Source organism: Peromyscus eremicus, chromosome 11, assembly GCF_949786415.1.
Source record: "Peromyscus eremicus chromosome 11, PerEre_H2_v1, whole genome shotgun sequence".
NCBI lineage: Eukaryota > Metazoa > Chordata > Mammalia > Rodentia > Cricetidae > Peromyscus > Peromyscus eremicus.
In genome coordinates, this window is record NC_081427.1 from 7519237 (window position 1) to 7543657 (window position 24421).

Genomic DNA, 24421 nt, shown 5'->3' on the forward strand with positions numbered 1-24421 from the left:
GGTGGATCCAGATGGGAGGAAAGATGGGAAGGAGCTGGGAGGAGCAGAGGGAGGGGGAAACTTTACCAGAATATATTGTATGAAAAAAATCTAATTTCAATAACAGAAAAATAAATAAACAATAAATAAGGAAAAAGACATGAAGTTAGTATGGGGTGTTGGGGATGGATGCAGGGGAAGTTGAAGGGAAGAAATAGAGTATATATGATTGTATTTCACTGTATACATTTATAAAATTCTCTAACATTAAAAATACTTTAAACTGGGTGGTGGTGGCTCATGCCTTTAATCCCAGGACTTGGGAGGCAGAGGCAGCAGATCTCTGTGAGTACAAGGCCAGCCTGGTCTACAGAGATCAAGGAAAGGCGCAAAGCTACACAGAGAAACCCTGTCTCGAAAAACCAAAAACAAAACAAAAAATACTTTAAAATTAATAAAACATCAGTTCTCATGTATGGTACTGGCAGTCCCAAGAGGACAAAGAGAGCAGTGCCCAGTGGCCCTCTTGTCCATCTCTAGTGTGCTGCTGCAGGGCTTCCTGCTCCCTGCAGAGTGCCTCATCCCATGCAGCCTGCGCTGAGACCAGCTTCTCCCTATTAAGAATCTTATACAATCCAGGGGACTTCTCATACTTGCTCCCTTGTTCAGACACTTGTTAAAAATATCGACTTTATCAATCGACTTAAAGAGTTATGCTTATTAATAATATTCTCTGCAAATGTTTAAATTTCTTTAGGGGATATGTACATTCCTATTATCTTCCTCCTTTCTTTCTCTTGCTCCTTTTTTCTCTTACACACACCACACACACACACACACACACACACACACACACACACACACACACCACGCATGCACACACAACACACCACACATGCACACACACCACACATGCACACACCACACACACACACACACACACCTTTTCTTTATATTCGGATCAGATTTCACCTTCTTATTTGGTCTCATTTGTTTTAAATTGAGACAAGAGCTTGTTGTAAGAGCAATTCTTGGTTGTCAACTTGACAAACATGGGAAGAGGGAATTTCATTGAAGAATTGCCTCCATCAGGTTGGCTAGTGGCATTTTCTTGGTTGTGAACTGATAACAGAGGACCTAGCCTACTGTAGGCATGGCAACCCCGAGCAGGAGGCCCTAGGTTCTATAAGCAAGCTGACTGAAGAGGAGAATGAAGAGCCAGCCAGTAGGCAGCTTTCCTCCAGAGTTCCTGCCCTGACTCCCCTCAGTGATGGACTGGGACAGGATGTGTGAGCCAAATAAACCCTTCCCTCCCCAAGCTGCTTTTTTTTGTGGTGTCTATCACAGCAGCAGAGAAGCAAACCTGGATACCAGCCTAGCTTCAAACTGAATCCTCCTGCCTCAGCAGGATGAGGCTGTATTCTAGGATCACAACTTACAGACTTCCATAGCTGCACTCAGAAGTAAGAGAGAGCTTGGGGGAGGTGGGTAGGGGGTGTGGCCAAGACAGGATTTCCCACTGAGAAGCGAGCACTAAGCATTCTGACCTTTGCTCACCTATCTCTATCCCAGCTTCCCAGCTGGTTGTCTGACCATGCCAATGCAAAAGCTATAGTGATGTTTATTTGGACAGAAACTGCCCAGAGGGAACCCTGTCATTCTAACATACCCTGGAGTGCTGTATGAGGATCTTGGTCAATAATAAAAAATCCAGTTATGCCTTCCAAGGTCTGCCATATGGAATACTGCTCCACTCACTGCTGGGATCAAGTTGTCTTCTACTTCATGGAACCTCAGAAGCTTCACAGATAGAATGTGGAATTTGCTCAGAGATGGGGATGGATCGATGAAATGTCAGGGAAGTATCAGTGCATTGTGTCTTTCATTTATTGATAGCAAACATGTAAGGAGTATTCTCCCGTGGGCAGGCTATGATGTAAAGGTCTAAAAGACTAACCTCACACACTGACTGACGGTGGTGGACCCTATACCTGTCATCACCTCACAGGAGAGTACACTGAAACACAGACAGACTGTGTAATTCCCAGGTTAGACCCCCAGATGTGTAGATAGAAGCCGTCAGCCACACTGCTGGCACCAAGGACCAGGTCCTCACCACCTCCTCTGCATGAGATCAGGGCTGGCAATCATTTTCTATCAAGGGCCAGAAAGTAAATATTTTAGGTTCTGTGAGTCAGACAGTTTCTGTTGCAACTCTAGACAATATGAAAACAAATTACGTTCTAATAATAATTTATTTTTAAGAACATGCCAGATTTGGCCTCTGGTCACAGTATGTTGATCCCAACTCTAGATCAAAGGTTCTAAAACTCCAGAGTACTTTAAAGTCATAGGAAGAGCTTATTAAATTCAGATTAGTGTCTGACAACTTCCCCTGGTTCTGATGTATTCAGTCACAGACAAGTCTCCAGATTATCTGTCTTTAGCCTGTCTCTAGGACATGCTGGTGCTCAAGATAGATGTCCAGCTTTCACAACCAGGGTGTCTGCTCTGGAGACGGAGACAGGAAGGAATTGGTCTTCTTGGTACTCATAGCCCTGATACAGGGACTGCTGTGTATGAGCCACTCAAGATTTACTTATAGAAAGAAAATAAAACGACTGACCATATTGCAATGCTAGATTGTTTCCAATTACTTCAAAATGTGCCAAAAATACCAAAGCTCTGGGCACACTGTACTAACTCAGAGAATGCCATTCCCCAGTGTGGGGAACTCATTTGTGTCGTACAACAACTTATTTTTCCTAGCTCATGCATTTTAAGAAAATGCGAATTTTTCCTACAGTCTTGGGTCTTGTCCAAGTTGCATTTACTGTGCAAAGTTCTGATTCTACAAAGAAGCCTTTGCCCATGAGACATCGTTCCTCAGAGACTGGGGATGAAGGGAACGGAAACATAGGATTTCACAGAAGGCATCACTAGGACAAGCAAACAGGGATTTTCATGTTGTGAGACTGGAACCAGGCTGGCTAGACACATCTACAAATTGCTTAGTGTCAAAGATAACCTTTGACACTATGGTTCATTTTATTTAAGAAAATGGATGAGAAATTAAAATATCCTTTAAGCTACTTTGATTTAGACAGAGGAAAATTAGCATTTGCTTTCAAAACATGAGTTCCCCTGTCCCCTCATTTTGAGAAAAAGTGAGCATTGACATAGAGTGAAAAGATAGTACATTGTCTTTCTTCCACACGGATGGGGCTTTCCTGTGTCTACTGCTAACATGAACTGAAGAAACACTCCCAGCACTTTAATTTCATTTTATAATGAAAGGGAAAATGTAGCTGAAGATTTCCTGTGTCCTGGCCTGCTGGTGGTCGGGACAAATCTCTCCCACTTGCGTCCCCCAAGTAAACACACAGAGGCTTGTATTAATTATAATGGTATGGCCATGGCTCAAGCTTTTGGCTATCTTAAATTAGCCTATAACTATTAATCTATGTATTGCCACATGTTCCATGGCTTTACCTGCGTCCTATTACATGTAGCTCCTTGCTAGCATCTCCCCCCACCCCACCCCGCCCCTTCTTCCTGTCTCTCTCTTTTAATTTCCTACCTGCCTCTAAGCTGCCTTGCCATAGGCCAAATGGCTTTATTTGTCAACCAATCAGAGCAACACATATTCACAGCATACAAAAAGTCATTCACTTAACTTCTAAACTCTTTTATTCCAAAGTCAATGGGTTACATTCTTGAGATCAGCAAGCAGACGGAACAGAAGATAAGAATATAAAATTGTGAAGTTGCAGAATTAATACTACTTTGTCAAGGTGGGATCTGAGCTCTAGGAGGCCCTTTTAAGACTTTTGATACCCAGTCTCATCATTCTTGAGAGAGCATCGAGGCTGGAGCAACTGCGTGTCCTTCCTGGCTTTGCAGGTCTAACTAGGTGCAGAGCTGGATCAGACACCAGATGCTCGGCCTCCTGGCAGGTAAACTGTTCCTCCCCCCAGCCCTCCGAACTGTCCTCACCAATGCCTCATGCAAGCAGTTCATTTTTATCCATTTTTGTTGATATTAGTTACCATCTCCATTGCTGTGGTTAAAGTAACCCAATAAAAGCATATTTAAGGGAGAAAATTGTTTATTTTGGCTCAGAGTTCAAGGGCAAAACCTATCATGTCGGGAAAATCATGTCGGTAGGAGCTGAGGCTGGTCACATGGCATCACCAGTCAGGGCACAGAGAGGGGTGAAGCTTTGCTCAGCTCATCTTCTCCTTTTCATGCAGTCTGAGACTCCAGTCCATAGAAACAGTGCCTCTCACTCCCACCTCAGTTAACCTGGCCTAGACAATTACTACTGGCCCTCCCAGAGACGTGTCTGTTGCATGATTCTAGATCATGTCAAGTTGGCAATCATTATTAATCACCACACTTGCTAATAAACAACTCTGTGTGTACAAGAGGAAGCAGAAGAAAAGGAGGAGGAGGAAGAGTGGACCCAGGGTTGCCATGGTGTAAGAGGCCATTCAGATATCTGTGCCTACCCTTAGATTTCCGTAAAGAGCTCAGCCATCCCACGAGATGGAGGTGATCCTAACTTCACAGCTAGCTACTGTTTTCCCTCCAAGTGTGTCTTCTCCACATGGGAGGCAGAATTCTCCATGAGGTCTATGGTTGCTCTTCTTAGTCTAGTAACTACAAACTGATGCGAGGATTCAGTCCAGGCATTAAAGTCACTGTGTAATAGTGGGGGGCACCTCGACTGATAACCAAGCTTTCTGAATAGACCAATGCCAACAGTTTGCTTAGCCTATAGCAATTCTGCCACCTAGCAATCTCCAATGGAGCTCTCTGGAAGAAGACACTTGTGCACTGGCATCCATGAGCTCCCACTTGAGTGCTGGATATATCCTGCTGGTCTACTGACCTTCCGGTACCTGGCCAGACACACCTTTTCTCTACTCACCTCAATGTGTCCTTTGCTGCCCACTGTCCAAATGCTTCATCAGCTTCACCAAACTGGAATCAGAAGCAACTGCTCAAATTACCTTGCAGTCAGAAAACAGAGACCTGACAGGAAGTAGGACCAGGCTGTCTAACACCAAGGTCCACCCTTAGAGATTCACTTCCTCTGGCAAAGCTCCACCTCCTAAAAATTCCAAACCAGAGCCATCAGCTGGCGCCCAAGTGTCCAAACCCATGAGCCAATGGGGAGCATTGACAATTGTTTTGATGGCTGGCAATTTCATCATCCCTCACATTGATTACATTATACACAATAGACTAAGTCAGATCAAATTGCTAGTATCTCATATGGCTTTACTTCTGCAGAAAGGGCTTTCATCTGGTTTGACCCACTTCATTATACCTACGTTATTCCATTACATGGAAAGCCATTTTGCCTGGCTGATCAGAAATTAGAGTTGACTTTTTATCCCATGTAGGCAGTGGGGCTGTGCAGAGCTACAAGGGCCTTAAGTGATATTTCTATGTGAGCACAAATTGGTTGACTTTACAGTTAGTTTGATATTTTTAGAATAATGCTTCTGCAGTAATCAAACTAAACCATCAATTTATAGAGTCATGTTAGATAACTAACCTCAAAATTGTGTGTGTGTATGTGTGTATGTGTGTGTGTGTGTGTATGAAATATATTTCATATACATATAAAATTTTCTCAGTTTTATTTTAAAATATTAAGCATAAAAGGAAATAACAACTTTTACAAAGTGTAAATACAATGATTTAATTTTTAGGTCTGTTTAAAATAAAATTTAATTCAAAATGTCAAGAGCTATATAGAAAACTAGACATCATATGAAAATATAATACCCAGTTTTAAAATATGTACTTCATATTGGGATGGAGGAAATGCACCTCTCAATTGTTCCTACGGTTCTCAAAGTAGATAAAGAATAAAATCCAGGAACAAAAGCTGCAACTTTTGGCAGCTCTTGTCAAAACTTAGCAAAGGGGCTGGTTACTAGTTGACATCATCATGTTTCTTTTGAGAACATCTTGCTGCTCTTACCTGTAGCTTAGGAAAGACCAGTATGTCAGCAGGGAAGTGATGGTGGGAAGTATTCCCCAGGCAAGCAGCTAAATGTACAATTCTGAGTTCTTAGTGAGCAGGTCTAGACAGAGGCAGAAGTCAGCTCCACGATGCTTCTGTGAAGTTAGCCAAACAGAGAATGGCCTATTGCAGGGAATCATTCCACGGTCACTGGTGACCTTGGCAAGAGCAGCTTTTGTGAAATTAAAGACAAGTAGGAGATGATCGAAGCAGTGGGAGAACAATATTCTAAAAGTCTGCCACAAGCTCATTGGCAATGTTTTAATCTCAACTTTTTAGAACCTAATTCAATGCAAAAAGAGGCCCACCCATCTAAATATTTAAGAAGTATAGAAATTAACCTATTACTGAAGAGGACAATAACCTCAGAAAAAAGTGTGTTTCTCAAATGGGAAGAAGATGGACATAGGAGAGTTGGGATTTTTGAAACTGTTCTTATAACTCTACAGGTAAGTATAGTTGTCTCAATATGTATCTCAACTTTGTCATCACAATTAACTCAAGGGTTACAGAGTGACAGCTGTGTGAACAGCCAGCAAGGACAGGACTGAAGCTGAATTTTTGGGGGATTCCTTTGAGATCAAGGCTGCCTTGTAGACTTAGCAAACAAAGTGGGAGTGTTGATTTTCCTTCCCCCACAGTGATAAGGAATTTTGATGTCAAAAGCAGGACATTAGAGGAAGCACTGAGGCCCCGTTAACGGCACAGGCTGTAGGATCTCATGATCTCTCTGTCTGAAAGCTCGCTGGGAGCTTGAGTGATTTCAACTTCTCCCTGATGCCACCAAGCAGCCACCTGCAGTGTAGAAGGTGAAACGGAAGTGAGGCCTGACAGCTGCTGGCAGCTCCTCGTCAAGAACGGAGACAGTGCTGACAACAGACACTAAGCCTCCTTCAGTTCTGTCTACCCACTGCCAGCTCAGCGATGCCTGCTCAGTCGTCTGATTTAAATGTTTCCCTTCTCCCACACACCTAGCTCCCTCTCTGAACTCTACTCCAATACTCTCTTCCCAGCGCACAGATGGCCTTCTAACAAACTGTGGGTTTGTATGTCTTAACTTACATCCTGCCTGTTACTGAGAATCAGAGAACCACCTTGGTCCCTGGGCAAGGTTCCCGGAGGTTAAGACATCTCCCCAGCAAAGATAAGCAGAGGCAGGAAGAAAGGTTCAACCAGCTTTAGTGAAACACAAGTACTGCTAGAGGACAGGGCATAGTACAGAGGCCAAGAGAGATAAAGAGGGAGAGGAACAAAGAACCACTCTCTAGGATTGTGTTCCTGGTGGCTGTTTATGGAGGGTTAAAGTAGAGTTGGAGTAACAGGCTGTGAGCCCGAAAACAGGCCCATGTGGGCCAAGCCCAGGCTTTGTATCTTTTGGGCAAACAGGGAAAAGTAATTAATAATGTCCTACTAACTGCTGGTTTTTAATTTTGCAGTTCACTGAAGGCTCTTCTGTAGACCCTAAACTCAGACGTATTTAGAGATGAGGCCGTATATAACCATGCCATCGTTAGCTGTTTACCTTTTAGCAGTCAGTTCAAAGCCACTGCCGCTGGTTTATCTTTAACAGTTAAATCCCCAAGCTGCTCTTCTAGTTCATGGTTAACTAAGTGGAGACAACCGGTTGGAGGGTGGTGTGCTGAAAGGCCTGTGTCAGAAAGTTTTAAGATACCTCTTGAGAACCTGTCTTTTTTTTTTTTTTTTTTTATCAAACTCCTTGCATACCTTAATATACTCAGCCCAGGGAATATCACGGCTCACCCACACAACACACTGTAGGGTGTGGCCGATAAGAAATGCAGCTTATTGACACCAGCCAACATCATAGAGAGAGACTGCACTGAGTACTACCAGCTTGGGGAAAGATCCAAATTCAAAACTCAAATTACATTCATTTATTTACCTATTTTTTAAATACTCTTGCTATATAGTACAGGCAGGCCTTGAACTCATAATTCTCCTGCCCTTGGTTCCCAGGTTCTAGGATTACAGTTACATGTCACACTCCTCAGCCTCAAAGTATGGGTCTTACTGAATGCATATTACTATTCAATATATAATTTATGTGCATGAGTGTCTTGCCTACATTTGTATCTGTATACCATATTCATGTCTGGTGCCTGTGGAGGTCAGAAAAGGGTATCAGATCCCCTGGAATTGAAGTTATGGATGACTATAACAGGTCATGTGAGTGCTGGGAAATTATTGGAAACAGAATCCAGGTCCTTGGCAAGAGCAGCAAGGGCTCTTAACCACTGAGCCATCTCTCTGGCCTGCATATTTCTTTTTAAAATTCATAAAATTAAAACATTGCAAGTTGAAGTGTTGTAAGTCAGGGACCATCTGTACCAACTTTTCTCTCATATTGGCAACTGCACTCCCCTCTCACTAGGAAGTAGAATCTATAAGGCCAGGAAGTTTTGTCTCTTCTGTTTTGGAAATAATGTCGTATCTGTATTTAGTGCTGAATAATATCTGCTGGCTAGATGGTGGATGATACAGATGACAGGTGACACAGGACCTGATAAATTAGCCCTCATCAATGGTTACCCAGGGAGGAGGGGGAATTCCTGACTATAGCTACCTCTCTTCATGTATGTGGGTCTTCAATTGTACAGTGGCATACTCTCAGTTCCCTTTTAAAATGCAAACAATGCACAGACTTGACATTATGTCACACTAAATCTAAGTTAGCATATTAAGTATTTCAGTCACGAGGCCATAGACTAAAACAAGAATGTCATCCCCACATCACCCCCCAAAAGTCACTTTAGCAGAAAACTGCAAACAACAGAAGCTGGAGAGCTGGAGAGTGCCTGGGTAGAAGAATAGGTCACATTTTAAAAGCTGATTTCATAAAAGCACTCATCAGTCTCCAGTCTCTGAGACTGCTGTGTCATTTTAGCTTAGGATTCTCAAGTGGCTCTCACACTGATTGTCAAGGGAGATAATGACTGGCTACAAGATGCTTGGCTTCTCAGGGACTGAGATTCAAGAATTGTCTGGAAGGAAGACCAGAGTGTTTGTGGAGTGGTACAGGTGGGGTGAGTGATGTTGGGGAAAAGGGCTCCGGAAAGGAAGATGCCCCAAGACACTGTGCTGCTCTGTTAGTTGTCAACATGACACAGCTCTACACAGCTAGGAAGAGTGGATCTCAATTAAGCAATTACCTTCAATCAAGGTGCCCTGTAGGCAGTTGGTGAGGTATTTTATTGACTGGTGGTGGATGTGGAAGAGGCCTGCTCACTGTGGGCAATGCCACCCCTGGACAGTTAGTTAGGGCTGTCTAAGAAGTCTCAAACTCATACACACACAAAGCATGCTAAGCAAGCCTTGAGGAGGAAGGGGAGCAAGCCACTGAGCAGCACTCTTCCATGGCTTCTACTTCAGTTTCTACCTCCAGGTTCCTGCCCTGCTTGAGTTCCTGCCTCGATTTCCCTCAATGGACTGTGATCTGTGATACGTTGCTTTGGATCATGAGTCTTATCAGAGCAATAGGATCCAAACTAAGACACAAAAGGTGGGAGGTAGAAGAGAGGCGCCAATATGAGACGCCACTGCTTTCCCAGCACCCCCAGGTGCCCCGACCTAACTAGTCAAGCATAGTTAGGGGCTCCAGACTTTGGGCAGCTGTTGTCAGCCTCGTATTTCTCCTCTCTGTGGCTTATGATTGTTAGGCTTCAGAACTAGAAAGAGGACAAATGGGGACCTACATCTTGGGGGATCTCTGCCCTCAGTGGTCCACCTAAGAAAGTTCTAGCCATCCCTCCACAGCAGTTAACTTTGTATATCTTTCACTAGCACTCTGAACCAACATTACATGTGACTTATGGGCTTCCTTCTGGCTGCCTGCCACACCAAGATAAGAGAATAAAAGAAACTGAAAAGAGAAAATACATAAAAAGAAAAGTCCCCCTGTCCTGATCCTTTATTCCCCAACACCCTGTGTATCTTCCCTGCTTGAATAGTCTTCATTGAACATTGCCCCATTGCCCCAGTGGCTAAGAAAACCTCTCCCTCTGTGTTCTGGATCATACCCTCCATTTCTCAGTCTCCTGCTGCTGAGGGAGGCAGCTGTGTCTGTACGGTTCCAGATGTGGAAGGGGAAGCACATCAGAGAATCACTCCTTCCCCTTAAAGATGAAATGTAATAAAAAGTAAAAATAGCCAATCACTGCTTGGAAAGGATCTGAATGTTCTCCTTGGGATTTGAGGTTGCATAGATTGACTGCACTGTGCATCAGGTGTTGGGCTGTTGGAGTTTCTGTAGCAGTCAGATCAACAAGAAAAAAAGGTCCTCGGCACAGCACGCTCTGCCGCAGACTTGCCTATCAGGCTGAGGGCTTGGAAAGTGGTCGTAACACATGTTAAGGAATTCGTCTTCACTGCAACAACTTTGAAGGAGCATCCAAGAAAGAAACACAAGGGCCTGCCCTGAGATGGATGCCCGGCAGGAGCAGGGTGAGGGCTAGACTGTGTTTCCTGCCATCTTCTGCTTTGATACTTGGGAGCATTTACTGGGTCATTTTTCTCCCAAGTTAATTTCTAATATTTCTGCCGGTGTGTTGTTTGCAGGTCTGTGTGAAGGTGATTGGGTATAGACTAGATGCAGAAAACTGCACAAAACCATGATCTTCAGGGACTTGGGGGCACTTTTGGGGGGCCCACAGAGACTCCATAGTGAGGCTTTATTCCATTTTGGTTCAAGGTCAGAGAGTCTGAGCTTGTTTTGCCCTACAAGGATGCGTATTAGAATATTTTGGCCAAAGGCGTGGTTACCAGGTGTTTTGAAAATTAAGGGTCTACACTTGTTTGTACTTTATACCTTGACCTTGAGAGAGGGAGGTCTTTTGCCTCTCCCCTTGCTGATGTATAAAAAGTCCATTAGGAATAAACTCAAGGTGACAGTAGTATTGACCCAGAGGCCCCCCCCCCCCCGAAAGCTATCCTGTGTCTCTTGTCTTTTTCTTTGTCTACATCTATATTTTTCATATATATTATTTCTCAGTCCACATTCCCCTATACCACCAAGGACCATCCCTCCAAGGTCAGGCTGGACCCAGTATGCTTTAAATCAAGATAGTGACGGCTGTTTGTACAGGAGAAGGAATCAGTGTTTTGGCCAAGACCGTGTACAGCTGTCATCACTGTGAACTTTGCTGTCTCTCTTCCTACAGGACTATTACACTCCTTTGCCATCCACATTCAGACTTGACCTTGATTTGCTTGCACAGGGCAGGTGTGACGGGCTGCACAGGCTCCACCCAAGCAGAACCTTTATGCTCTGTGGGTTGTTGTGTTGACCCTCAATTGTCCTATATAATAACGGCCACCACATCGCCAAGGCATTGGCTGCTCTGAAATAAGGACACATGGTGCTGAAGAATGTCATTTGGAAATAAGCCTGAGGTTTGACTAATTTGGTGTTGCAGCAAAATACGGTGAACAGCTTCACAGCTCTCGGGTGAAAACTCACAGAACAAGGGAGGCAAATGATGCCACACCTTGGAAGCATTGGGTCACTATGGCCAGAAGATTTCATCAAAACTGTAAAAATATGAAAAGGGAAAGCTTGGCAGCACATCCACAAGACATCCAGATTACAGACAAGTTTCCAAGGAGATGATATGCCCTGCCTTAGTTCTCTTGGACCATGGTCATTGTGCTAGAAGAACCCTTGCTGCCTTTGGCTTTAGGAACATCCTGAACTTACTTGGACATCACACAAATAAAATGAAATATACAAGCCTTGCACGAGACCTTCCCAGGGAGCTATCAGAACTGACTTACTCAACAATGAGGCAAAACTTGGAGAACATTGGCTGATATCTGTACATTTAGGAGGGATGCCTAATGTAAATGATTCGAGTTTGAATTGACTTCTCTCCTGCTATATTTAAGTTAGTTTTGGAGGATGTTTGATGGCTGATATTCCTTGCTCAGTTTGTCTCTTTTTGCCCTAATACTTTCCTAAAAATACCTACATTTATGTATGCACACACACACACACACATACATGGAAGAGAGGCAGATAGAGAGATAGAGAGAGATCTAGTAAATCTCACATTTTCAAAGTTACTGTATAAATTGCATGGAAAACATATCATCAGCAGCAGGCTATAAGTAGAAGTTCAGTATAGCCTATCTCTGTTCTCATTAGAGCATCCATAAACTTGGTTTTGGGGAAGGAAAACTGAATGGAGACAGATATGTAGAGGGCTCTGGAGAGCCCAGCTCCTCCACAGCCAATTGTGGGCACATTTTCATGACCCAAACTCAATTAACAGATGCTACAAACAAAGCAATTTTTCCATATCTCACCCAAGCCATCTCTTTGACTATGTGGGTAGCTATTAATCATTTTGCTAATGTGACATAGTACTGTTTTGTTTGTTTGGTACATGTTGGAATGACAATATTTTCAAAAAAATATCATTTATAATGTGCTAGATAGATTCCACCCTTTGTGTCTAACTGCTTGGGATCAGAGGTGTTTGCGGGCTAGCTTTTGTGAGTGGCACCTGATAGGAAAAGCGGTGTGTTCAGATTCCTTAAAGCCAGTTTGAAAACAAAATGGTACACATATTAGGTTTCCAAAAATATAAAAACTCTGTATTCCTTTAAATATAAAATAGTAACTGGCATCAATTAATTTCCTTCAATAATACTTGGTCTGTAGAAATTTTCAGTGTGTTCCCATGCTTGTTATGGCTTGCTAGCTCACATAGCAAGCTCAACATTCTGCTGTGTAAAATAATGATTCTGTGATGTTTGTTGCTGGATCTCATGAGAAATCTCCTGGTGAGTAGGGAGCTTTCCACCAATTTGTGATTCAAAGATCCCAAAGCATCCCATCTGTTGTTCCCCATCCTCTGGATGCTGGGGCAGCCCCAGGAAGTCCTCTGTGTCTAGCCTACCAAATGAAAAACAGTGAGAAAAGCACATCTGCTTCTAGGTCCCCAGGTTTGAAATGAAGGTATCAACTCCTCCTATAGCTCATTGCAAAAAAAAAAAAAAAAAACAGCAACAACAACAACAAAAACAAAAACAAAAAACCACCTGGTTTTATGGCCAAATGTGGATGCAAAGTTCAGCTAGAAAATGTGGTTCCAAGTTGAGAAAGTATTTGTGCCAAACATCTCTATGCTGTGGAAGAAAGAGCGTAGTTTTGGAGGAGCTAACTTCAATTGCATAAAAACTTTATGGGGTGATACTTTTATGTTCTTGTCTTATAAGACATGATCTGTTTATGTGGCCCTGGCTGACCTTATCATAGAGTTTGTTATGTAGACCAGGCTAACCTCAAACTCGCAGAGATCCACCTGCCTCTGCCTCCCACGTGCTAGGATCAAAGCTCTGTGCCACCACACCTGGCAGTTTCCTAAATTCTTGTCCACATATTTCTACACTTTGCCTTCTCTGAATGTCAAGGTGTTGTCAGTGCTAGTTCAAAATTCAGGATGCAACTTCTACAAACAGCTTTGCAGCATTAACATTCTGACTTTATCTCTCTACACAAATCATCTGTATTCTGGTTCTTAAAGCATTGTTGTGTAACACTGACTAATTAATATGCATTTCATTCTCCTGAGCCCACTTGCAGAGTTCCAGACTCGAGCCACAATTTGAGCTGAGGACACACAGTATCATTCAAGGCACACACTCCTTCCCTAAGAGAACATACAAATATTAAATAGGATGACCCCAGAAACGGATTTCCAGAAAAGAATTCGGATAATTCCCAACTGCTCCTTTCGTCCATACATTCATTCTGAAATTTTCTTGAACTAGATGCATCCTTAGTGAGACTTTTTTTTGTTTCTGTTTTTTAATGCCTTGTTCAATTTTTCTCTAAGCTCACATGTCCCTGGATGATATTACTTATTGCTAAAAATGAACCGTTCTCTTCTTAGATGTCAGACGTGAAGTCTCATTTTGCATTTCTTGGCTGGTGCAAGAAATATAAGTTAGCTACCTATGACTTTTTACTGCAAAGTTGTGAAGGACTTTCTGAAATGGGAAAAAACTAAATTTAATGTAATTTTCTCCTTGACATGTTCACCTACTTCTGCATCTCCACAAAGCCCCGTGGTGATGGCTGGTCAGGTACAGAACCACCTGAAACACAGTGAGAGCATCTAGACAGCCATTTGTCCTGATGTAAAACAGGTCTCTGGGCCTCAGAGATCAGACTAGAATGCATCATCCTCTGGAAGCAGGACTAGGCAGGGTGATATTTTCACAAACAAAGGAGTGCCACACTCTAGTCTCTCCCCTACTCTTTTTTTCAAGACAGGGTTTCTCTGTGCAGCCCTGGCTGTCCTGGAATTCATTCTGTAGACCAGGCTAGCCTCAGACTCAGAGATCCACCTGCCTGCCTCTTTCTCTTGAGTGCTGGGATTAAAGGCATGGGCCACCACCTCTTGGCCCCTCTCTATTCTTGATCACCTCAGGGAGGTGGGAAGGGGAGTTTGGAAGAAAGAGAAGAAAGAAGTCCATGCTATTGACTCCATGGTACAGTCAGACTTCTTTTTCATTCTGTGATTTGTTTCCAACCAAACTGAGGAAGAACCTAATTGAATTGTCAACTGATAGATCATTAAAAGTGAGTTTGGGTGATGGATCTGCAGTATGACTCCTGAAGCAGTGTTTGCAAGCAGTTCAGAGAATTGAGTGACAGACCTATTACAATTTGATTCTATTTCCATCTCTTTATATGGATGAATTTTCTAAGTACTTGAACTTACAGAACTGAAAAGTAGGAAAAGAATTGATGCCTAATCCCCTTTTCATTTTAGAAACAAGTAATATCATCCAGGGACATGTGAGCTCAGGGGAAAATTGAATAAGGCATAAAAAAAAGCAAAAAATCATCTCACTAAGGGACACATCTAGTTCAAGAAAACACTGTGTTCTTATAATTACCCAAAATTTGTGAGAGAGTTTTGCATTTGTTCTATTATTCAATGGTAATTATTTTAATGATAACTAAATCCAGAAATAATTATTCAAAACATGGAACAAGATATTTTAAATATCATATGGTATTTTAGAAAATTAAGTTTAAATACATACCAGTACTCACACTGCAGAAAAGCATAATGGGAATGCAAATTCAATGAGGAAAAGAAATGGTGTAAAACTTCTGCAAAAGAGAAGTTGCTCGTGTAGTTATAAAAATAGTCACTAGCAGATAACAAATTACTTTAGAATTTAAAATCCTTTGGATGTATTTACTAAAGAAAATATATACAAGTTTTATTTAAAATTTCCATTGTTTCTAGAACATTTGAAATTATATCCATGTAATTACTTTAACTTGTGATCAAATATTTGAATATTAATCTAAACTGTATTTTTTCAGCACAGCAGTCATTTTTAACTCAAAGGATGTTATGTACTAGATGGTGCAAGTACCGTGCTCCCTTTGGGAAGTCTGAAGTTAGAGAAACATACGACTTCCCAGAAGGAGTATGGAGCCTGCATCATCTGTGAACAGCATCCTGGCTGGGCTAAACATGGGGACACATCCTTTTCTGTTTCTTCCACTGAGACAAAGATTCTCTCTTTCTTATCCTTAAGATGTGCTTTGTGCTGGCCACTCAAAGGCTGTGGAAGTGACACTTTGGGATCAGGTTGAAGGAAAACTGCAACATTTCCTTACTCTTTAAAAAAAATTAAGAGCAATCTCAGTCCCATCTCAAGTAGAGAGAAAGTAGTCATCAATACATCTCACGTGGCTCTGGACCCCCAGACATTTACAGCCACCTCTAACATCTACACACCACCTAAGAGAGGCATCTTTACTGCTGACAAGCCTGCCATGCCCAGCATCACCTGAGTCCACAGCCTACAAGAGGATCCTCAGTTGGGTGCAGTGGGTAGCTGTTCCAGCTTTGACCTGGAAGTACTACCCCCAATGAGGCTTCCAGTAACTGTCACACCTACCTATGACCTGCCCCTGAGATGGGGCCAAGACAGGAGCCCTTAAGACCCAAGATCCGGATGTGCTGGCTGTCTTGGTTCCTGGTGATCCTGGATGCTGGATGGTAGACTGAGTGGAGTTCTCCAGAGAACCCAGCTGGACTGCACCTCATCCCTCCCAGGTCCTGTAACCAACCCCTTTGCTAGCTGTAAGTTACCCTCCCCCCCAAAAAAAACCTCCTTTTTAACTATGTGGAGTTGCCTTAATAAATCCCCCAATAGTTGGGAGTGTAAGTTCTTGGGGCTTTGACAAATGTATAATGACATATTTCCACCAGTATGGTATCACACAGAGTGTTTTCACTGTCTTCATTGTAGATAACCATTGCAGGTCACCCTGACTTTGTTGGATGAAAAGGAGATGACAATGAATTTTACTCAAAATTCAATGCATCTTATAGATCTTCACAGGGCAAGAGAACAGGGGGCTTGCTTCTCCAAGTGATGCATATGCAAAGGTGATCAGGTACTCAAGGCCATCACTCAGAAGCCAAATGGATGGACACATGTGGGGGACCAGCCTCCACTTTTATGACCAGGGTACTCTTGATCAGGGAGAAGTGAGGAACATATAAATAGAAATATAAAGAAGAGAGACAGAAAGAAACACTAGACAGCTTCAGGAGAGCCTGGGTCAAAACTCACCAGCCCAGAACTTTATTCTAAAGGGATTTTTATAGCAATGCCAAGGGAAGGGGCAAAAGACTTCCCCCTTGCTAGATACAGGCAAGTGTAGACCCTTCCAAACACCTGGTACCCAGACCTGTGGCCCTGTCATCCTCTTATGCAGTTCTGCTGGATAAAGCCACTAGGAAGCCTAGGTGGGCTCCAACAGACACAAACTTGTTCAGTTCTGCAGAATCTGCATGTATTCATCTACACTCTCCTTTATAAAGAAAACAAAACACATGAGGAGGGCACAGAGTGAGAGAAATATCGACTTTATCAGCAGGAAGCTGAATAGTGCTCCCCAGATGCAGGCTTTACTTAGCTATGTTCTCTGCCTTGGCTGATCCATCACCCTTTCTTCCCTTCCAGGATGCTAAAGAATCTCCATCCTCCTCCTGCCTCCAGAGCCACGTCCCTGGAAACTACAAGGATACGTTTGTCCCTCCTTCATTCTTCTTGCTGTTCATCTGTTTGTGCCACCCAAACTCTACAACTGGCATGTGGCTCCTGTCATCTTCTCTGTTGAATGACACTGACTCAAACCCATCATCCCAGGTGAACAGTTTTTAGAGAAGCCATTGTCTTCCCACTGAATGCTTGTTATTCAACAGCACCAACTGGACCCATTTCAAATGATGCTTAAGTGGGTGAATTCTCAAGAAGTGCACCCAGTCAAGTGTAGCCAATCTGCCATGGCCTGGAACTAAGACATGTACACATTTGGATGTACCATTTTGGCAAAATTTGCCAAGTCAATAAATTTGACCAATGATGAATCATTGATCTCCTTATTTTAGGAGCAAATACTTTTGAAGAGAATATTCTTTCCACTTGATAAGTCGTGTAAAAGAGATCAGACAAGGGAGGGGAAAGGGATCCAATTAAACTTCAGCTGGCTCTCAAGGAAGAGTGATGGTAACATCTCTCCCTGTGGAACTCTTATGCCGCTAATAACCTCCCAGGCTTTAAAATCAGCTTGTTTCTCTGAGTTGCAACTGCGATTCCTTACCGTTAAAGTGGGGGTTGTAAGACGCTGGGATCCTTTTCTGTTATTAAAACTAACATTAATAAGAGCTGGAGAGACAGCAAGATGGAGACCTGAGCTCAATCTCAAGCACCCGCATAGAAACATGGGCGTGGCAGCACAAGCCTGTAACCACAGCACTGGAGAGGCAGAGGCAGAGGGTCCCTGGGCTTGCAAGTCAGCTAGTCTTGTTGAATTGGTGAGTTCCAGGTTCAGGAAAGACTCTGTCTCAAAAACATAAGATAGAGAGAAATTAGGAAGACATTTGATATCTAGCACTCACACACATACACAAATACATAAATATGCATACACATATATCATACATACAAAGTAATACAAATAAGGATAACGTTTGTGCATGTAGCATAATTGTCTGTACATGTCCACTTTTCACTTACGTGGCTAACATCCAGGTCACTATATACAAGTGCATTTAGGTTCAGAAAGAGGTTACATATTTAGGTTGTATTGTTAAAATATGTTCTCTCTGGAATCCTGCTTCTGAAATCAGCTTTCACATTTCGATGTACAAATATTTGCCATTTTTTGCTGCTAATTTTCAATGTATCAGAAAGCCTCCAGAAGACTGCTAGCCTTTAGGATCTCTCGCCTTACAGGTGAACTGTGTGAACAGTAGAGATTGTCACGCTACAGACATGAGGTCATTCAACTGTCTTAATTTTAACTGACATGTAACATTACATGTTTCTTTTTTTCTCATGTCCGCGTGATTTGAGGACCTGTACATTGTGACAGCTGCACCCAGCACACTGATGTAAATGTAACCTCTCAGGGTTTGTGGTAAGAGCTAGCACACTGATGTAAACGTAACCTCTCAAGTTTTGTTGGTAAGAGCTAGCACACTGATGTAAACGTAACCTCTCAGGGTTTGTGGTAAGAGCTCACATCTTCATTCTTTTCATTTTTTGGAACACAGCAACTCCTAATTAACTGTACTATTACTGCAATACTATAGATCCTTTGAAAGCCGTTCCTCCCAACTGACTCAAAGCTGTGTACCCTTTTACCCACATGTTCTTGTTCCCTTCACCTGTTCCCTCTGAACCCTCGCCACACTTGTTCTGTGCTGCTCCTATGAAACACAGCTATTATTATTATTATTATTATTATTATTATTACTATTATTATTATTATTATTACTATTACTGTTATTGTTATTCCATTCATCAAATCAGGCTTTTCATGTGTGGCAGACAGTGGCACATCTGTGCCTTATCCTGCCAATTGTACCTGTGAGATCCAGGAGTGCTTGGGGAGATTGATAACAGCTTCTACTTCCTGGTCCAGTCACCTGAACATTTGCCCTAGGAGTAAGGAATCCTCAGAACTCTGGCTTCCTGGCCTGCACTGGAAGATGAAATGTGTTTGCAGGGCACAAGCTCCATGACTAAGCTACTCAGGAAGTTGGGTCACTTTGTAACATTATCTATAATACAAAGGCAACTGTCTCCATTTCTCCAAACCAGCTAGTCTCATAAGAGCCAGGATTCTTTGCCCTCTGTGCACCACATCTCATGGAGTGAAGACAGGGCTCACTACAACACACTGGGCTGGTTTTCAGACAAGGAGTGTACCAGGTCTATGTACACAGAATGATCTGTAATTCCATTTAGGAGGCCGTTCTGGGCTTATACCGAACCCGAGGTCAGTAACAATCATGAATTATCTGTACTAAAATGTGCTTGAGTACAGCAGCCTGAGATTGTTTCACTGCTTGGAGACTGCACGTTGATAAAGCATACAGCCATCCCCACACCAGGTAAGCTAGCTTAATGGGAATATATCTTTATCAACACATTGCAGAGAAGACTACAAATTCCTCTTACCTATTTCATGACTAAAGGCCTATGATGGCATGTGGAACACTCTAGGCAGTGACCATTTGCCATTATGGATGAGATGGACAGTGAAGAAAACTCCAGATTGCCCACATTCTTCCCCAAAGCCCTGGAAAGTTAGATTTTAACAGAATAATCCAATCAATAATAATAACACCATTGAACACGTTGAATCAGTTAGCGTTAGGCTCAGCCGCATGGGAAAGAATAGCAGTACTCACACAGAATGGAAAAAAATCTACTCCACTCACCAACAATAACAGCTCAAAGCCTGGTGCTCTGGACACACATGGACCTGCAATTGCCCAGCTCATATCCCTTTTATCCCGAGAATGTGTCTCATGACTTCAGCATCCAGAGAGAGTACCAGAGCTTCATCTGTCACAGACGTGGTCCAGGGTGGAAGAAGGTGATCATGCTGTATGCAGAGCTGCTTCTGGGAACCACACAAAACACTTCTACTTGTACTGCATTGGCCCAAACACATGCCCATGGGTTGCTTTCAGAGACATGAGAAAGTAGTCATTTGACTCAGTGGCAAAGAGAATACAGGAAAATTGGATTGCCATTACTAAGGAAAAGAGGGAAGTGACAGGGTTATGAAAGGCAACTGGGAATTTCTGCTGCTTAGAATATTACCCAGGGCCAGTGAGATGGCTCAGCAGGTAAAGGCGCTCACAGCCAAGCTGTGGGATCTGAGTTGAATCCCCAGGACAAGCACAGAGGAAAGAGAACTGACTCTCTCAAGGTGTCCTCTGACCTACACTGCCATACACACTGTGGAAGATGAGAGAAGACACACACACACCCACACGCACATACACACAACACACATATACCCACAGAACACACATGCTCACACACACACACACACACACACACACACACACACACACACACACATGCACACACACGCACATGCACACGCACATACACACAACACACATATATCCACAGAACACACATGCACACACACACACACACACATACACACACACACAAGCACCTCTAAATAAATGTAAAATAAATGCCATGTAAGTTTTTTTTTTGGTTAGGTTTTCCTTTTAGAGGATAAATTTTCTTTGAAAGCTACAATTTTATATAACCATAGAAATAAAATAGATAAGGGATATATTTGTTTCCTCATAATAATATGTGGAATTATTTCTCGCCTAGAAATTATTAGAAATCTAATAAATGTGTACTCCTTTCATATTGCTTCACCAGATCCCAAACAGCCTTGACAAGTGTGAAGCACAGGGTTACAAGAGGATTCTCATCAAGCTGTAGAGGGATAGTGTTTACTATTAATGTATTTTGTTTTAAAAAGAAACAGAAAAAAAAGACAAAATTATGGTCAGCACTCTAAAAGTTTTAGAACTCAAATCCCTAAAGCTTATATATACAAGGGGTAATAATCAAGTCCTACAAGAACTAAACATTGTTCTTGGGCAGTGACCATCACTAGCTCTGATTTCTGCTAACACACAGACAGACAGACAGACAGACAGACACACACACACACACACACACACACACACACGTAGCACGAATCTTAAAAGCCCTTATTAATAAGAATAAACTTGGGGCTGGGTTTTGGGGTGAATGCTGGAAGATCAGAGAAGCAGAACAAGCCACAGCTACCTCGCCTCACCAGTTCCTCAGCTGATCCTGTTTCCTCAGACTGGAAGCCTCTGAGTCCTCATCCAAATGAGTCTCAGCTGAACTGCTTCTCGAAAGCCTGAAAGCTTAACCAGCTCTAGTTCCTGGTTTTCATGCCTTATATACCTTTCTGCTTCCTGCCATCATTTCCCAGGATTAAGGGTTCTTTTTACCATGCCTGGCTGTTTCCAGTGTGGCCTTGAACTCACAGAGATCCAGAAGATCTTTGCCTCTGGAATGCTAGGATTACAGGTGTGTGTGCCACCATTTTCTGGCCTCTGTATCTAGTGGCTGTTCTGTTCTCTGACCCCAGATAAGTTTATTAGGGTACACAATATTTTGGGGAACATAATATTAACACACACACACACACACACACACGCACACACACACACACACACACACACACACACACACAATTTCAGTCCCAAGGAGACGAGGATGACAGAGTCCTGGCCTAGCAGCCAGCAGACAGGTTTCTATTCTTGGTTTCCTGCATTGATTTGTGGCCACAAGTTAGTTACTTACACTCTTTGGTTTCATAATGCTTTCTACAAAGTTTAGTGGTTGCCATTTGCCATTCATTCCTCATAAGTGGTAGGTATAAACTGGGAGGTTTCCTGTGAACCCCGGGAGATGGGCAGGTCTTTGCTAGCGTTGTCTGTCCTTATTCACTAGGCAGCAGGTAGTTCCTCTGTGCTACACAATCCAGACAGTCCATATGGCCATGACATTGGAGCATTCTTCTCGTGGCGTGCCTTCCTACTCTGACATTTGAAGCATCGCAGCCTCAACAGCTTCAAAACTTCAAGGCACTGTTTGCATCGAGATGTACTTAAACTACAAGAAACCCATTAGTAACCCGTTCGCAGGCAGGGCACAAGGAAGCCAGTTCCTCTGGACACTTCTTGTGGAATTAGACAAGACTCGTAGAGTTCAAGTCAAGCTTTGTATGGCTCAGTTCCAGCTCTCAGATCTGGGTACAGATATGAGTGGGGAGCACCTGGACTCATATGTTTCTGACACCGAACAAAGATGGTCATCTGTCACATGAATGTGCCTAAGGCGTTTTTTTTTTCCTCATTCTGAATTGATCTCATGGTGCATCTAAGCATATGGTGCTATTGGCAGTTTATTACTATGAAATTCTGAGGAAAACTACTCCTTTCAAAATAAAACAGTCTTCAAAACATGTTTCAGATCATCTAGAAACTTCGAGACTGCCTCCAATTATTTCCAGGAGGGAAAAGCTAACCATTTCAAGGAAAATATTGTTGAGTGGGTAAAATATTTCATTCAGACAGGAAGAGCGGGGCTAATGACCCACTGGGTAGATGACTGACCCTGGTTAATGCTAACAACATGTCTCCAAATTATGAAAAGTAGGTTTTGAATGTTCTCACCACATGAAATTAAAAAGCAAGTGTCTTAGTTCCTGTTTCTGATACTCTGATAAAATATCCAAACTAAAGCAACCTAAAGAAGGAAGGATTTTCTCTGGGTCACAGTTGTCATGGAGGGCAATTCAGGACAACAGAAGCTTGGAGCAGATGCTCGTGTGGCATGGAGAGTCAAGAAACAGAGAGGATGAATGCTCCCAGCTTTCCTCAGTTTCCTCTCTCCGTTTATACATCTTGAATTCCCTGCCCACAGTTAAGATAGATCTTCCCAAATCAAATATTGTAATTAAGGTAACTCCCCTCCCCCCATAGACATCCATCTTCCAGGAGATTTTAGACTCTGTCACATTAACCACTAGGACTAACCATCACTGTAGGCAAAGTGATAAATATGTTAATTAACTTGACACACCCGCTCTTTCAATGCATACATATACAAAAATATCACATTGTATCTATATAATTGTTAGTTTTCAATTTAAATAAAACTTAAGAAAAAGTCAAACTGAGAAAATGTTTAAGAGAGTCTAGCAAAAAAGGTAGACATGTTAAGGGCCAGCATGACAAGGAAATTGCACAGTGCCCTTGAAAGCTCCTTGAGAAGAAAATGATGGAATAACTCACAGGATTAATTAAAGCCTAATTCTGGAGACCATCATTACATTTGAGAAATTCTGACTTCACTTACAGTGTGAACTTTCAAGTCAGACAAGAGAGCCTTTATCTATGTGTGAGGTTTTCTGCAAATGATTTTACCTCTCAGCTGATTCCTCATCGTAAAATGGAAATTATATCTGTTCTCCTGGATTATAGGGGTGAAAAGATGGAATCTTCCAGAACTATCCACAAGCATCATAAACCCTTAGGAGGTTATTTCCCTCCAGTTTCCGCCGTCTCGGAGGAAGCAGAATGCAGACTTGGCAGGCAGAAGAGGTTGGGTTGGGCTGGAGAAGTTTGTACTCCCTCCTTCCAATCTGTGTACAGGTCCACATGTGTGCAAACACTGATGATGCTAGCATCAGATTGTCACTACCTCATGCTTAGCTTGTCTCTCTCTGCTTGTTTGGGGAAATTTCCTTATTTCATGAACCTTTAGAAGGAAATGTTAAGGCACCTGACAGGGAGTGGAGACCTAGGACAATGGGAAGAGTCTGGATGTGGTTTTGGCTTAGGTCTTACTGGACCTAGAAAATCACTTCACTTCCTGTCCTCCCCAACCAGCCTTTGTCCTGATGACCATGGCTCACTTTCTTTCCTTATCTTTGAGCACTTTAGGATGCACAAGGATTTAGCAGATAACTAACGAGGGTGGGTCTGAGAGCTGTGTTTTCCTGTGTTTAATTAAAGAGTCCATTGAAGTCAGCTCTGAGAACAAGGGCTTCATCTCCAATCAGCTTTCTTCCAAGACCGAGAAACCATGTTTTTCATATTTTGAGCAGTGTATCATACCCCTCTTCTATAAGAGACATTAATTTTCTCGTGACTATAAAATCCATAGCAATTACACCAGCCAGCATTTGGTGACAGAGGGTGCAACGCCTCTGCTGATCTCTGCCCACTTTCTCCTTCTCCTGCTCACGCTGCACAGCTCAGAACAGCGCATATTACGGAGGTGGCGGAAGAACTGGAGCTGAGTCTTGCCAAAATTCCTTTTAGGGTATTGGCAAAGATCTCAAATGTCAGCAAGCAGGGGCGTGACAGGGAGAGGTTTGTGGGTGTAAGTGTGTGAGAGAAAAAGGTGTGTGCCAGATAGGGAATCTGGTCTGTATATAGCTTGAAGATTATTTCAAGGGATGGGCAA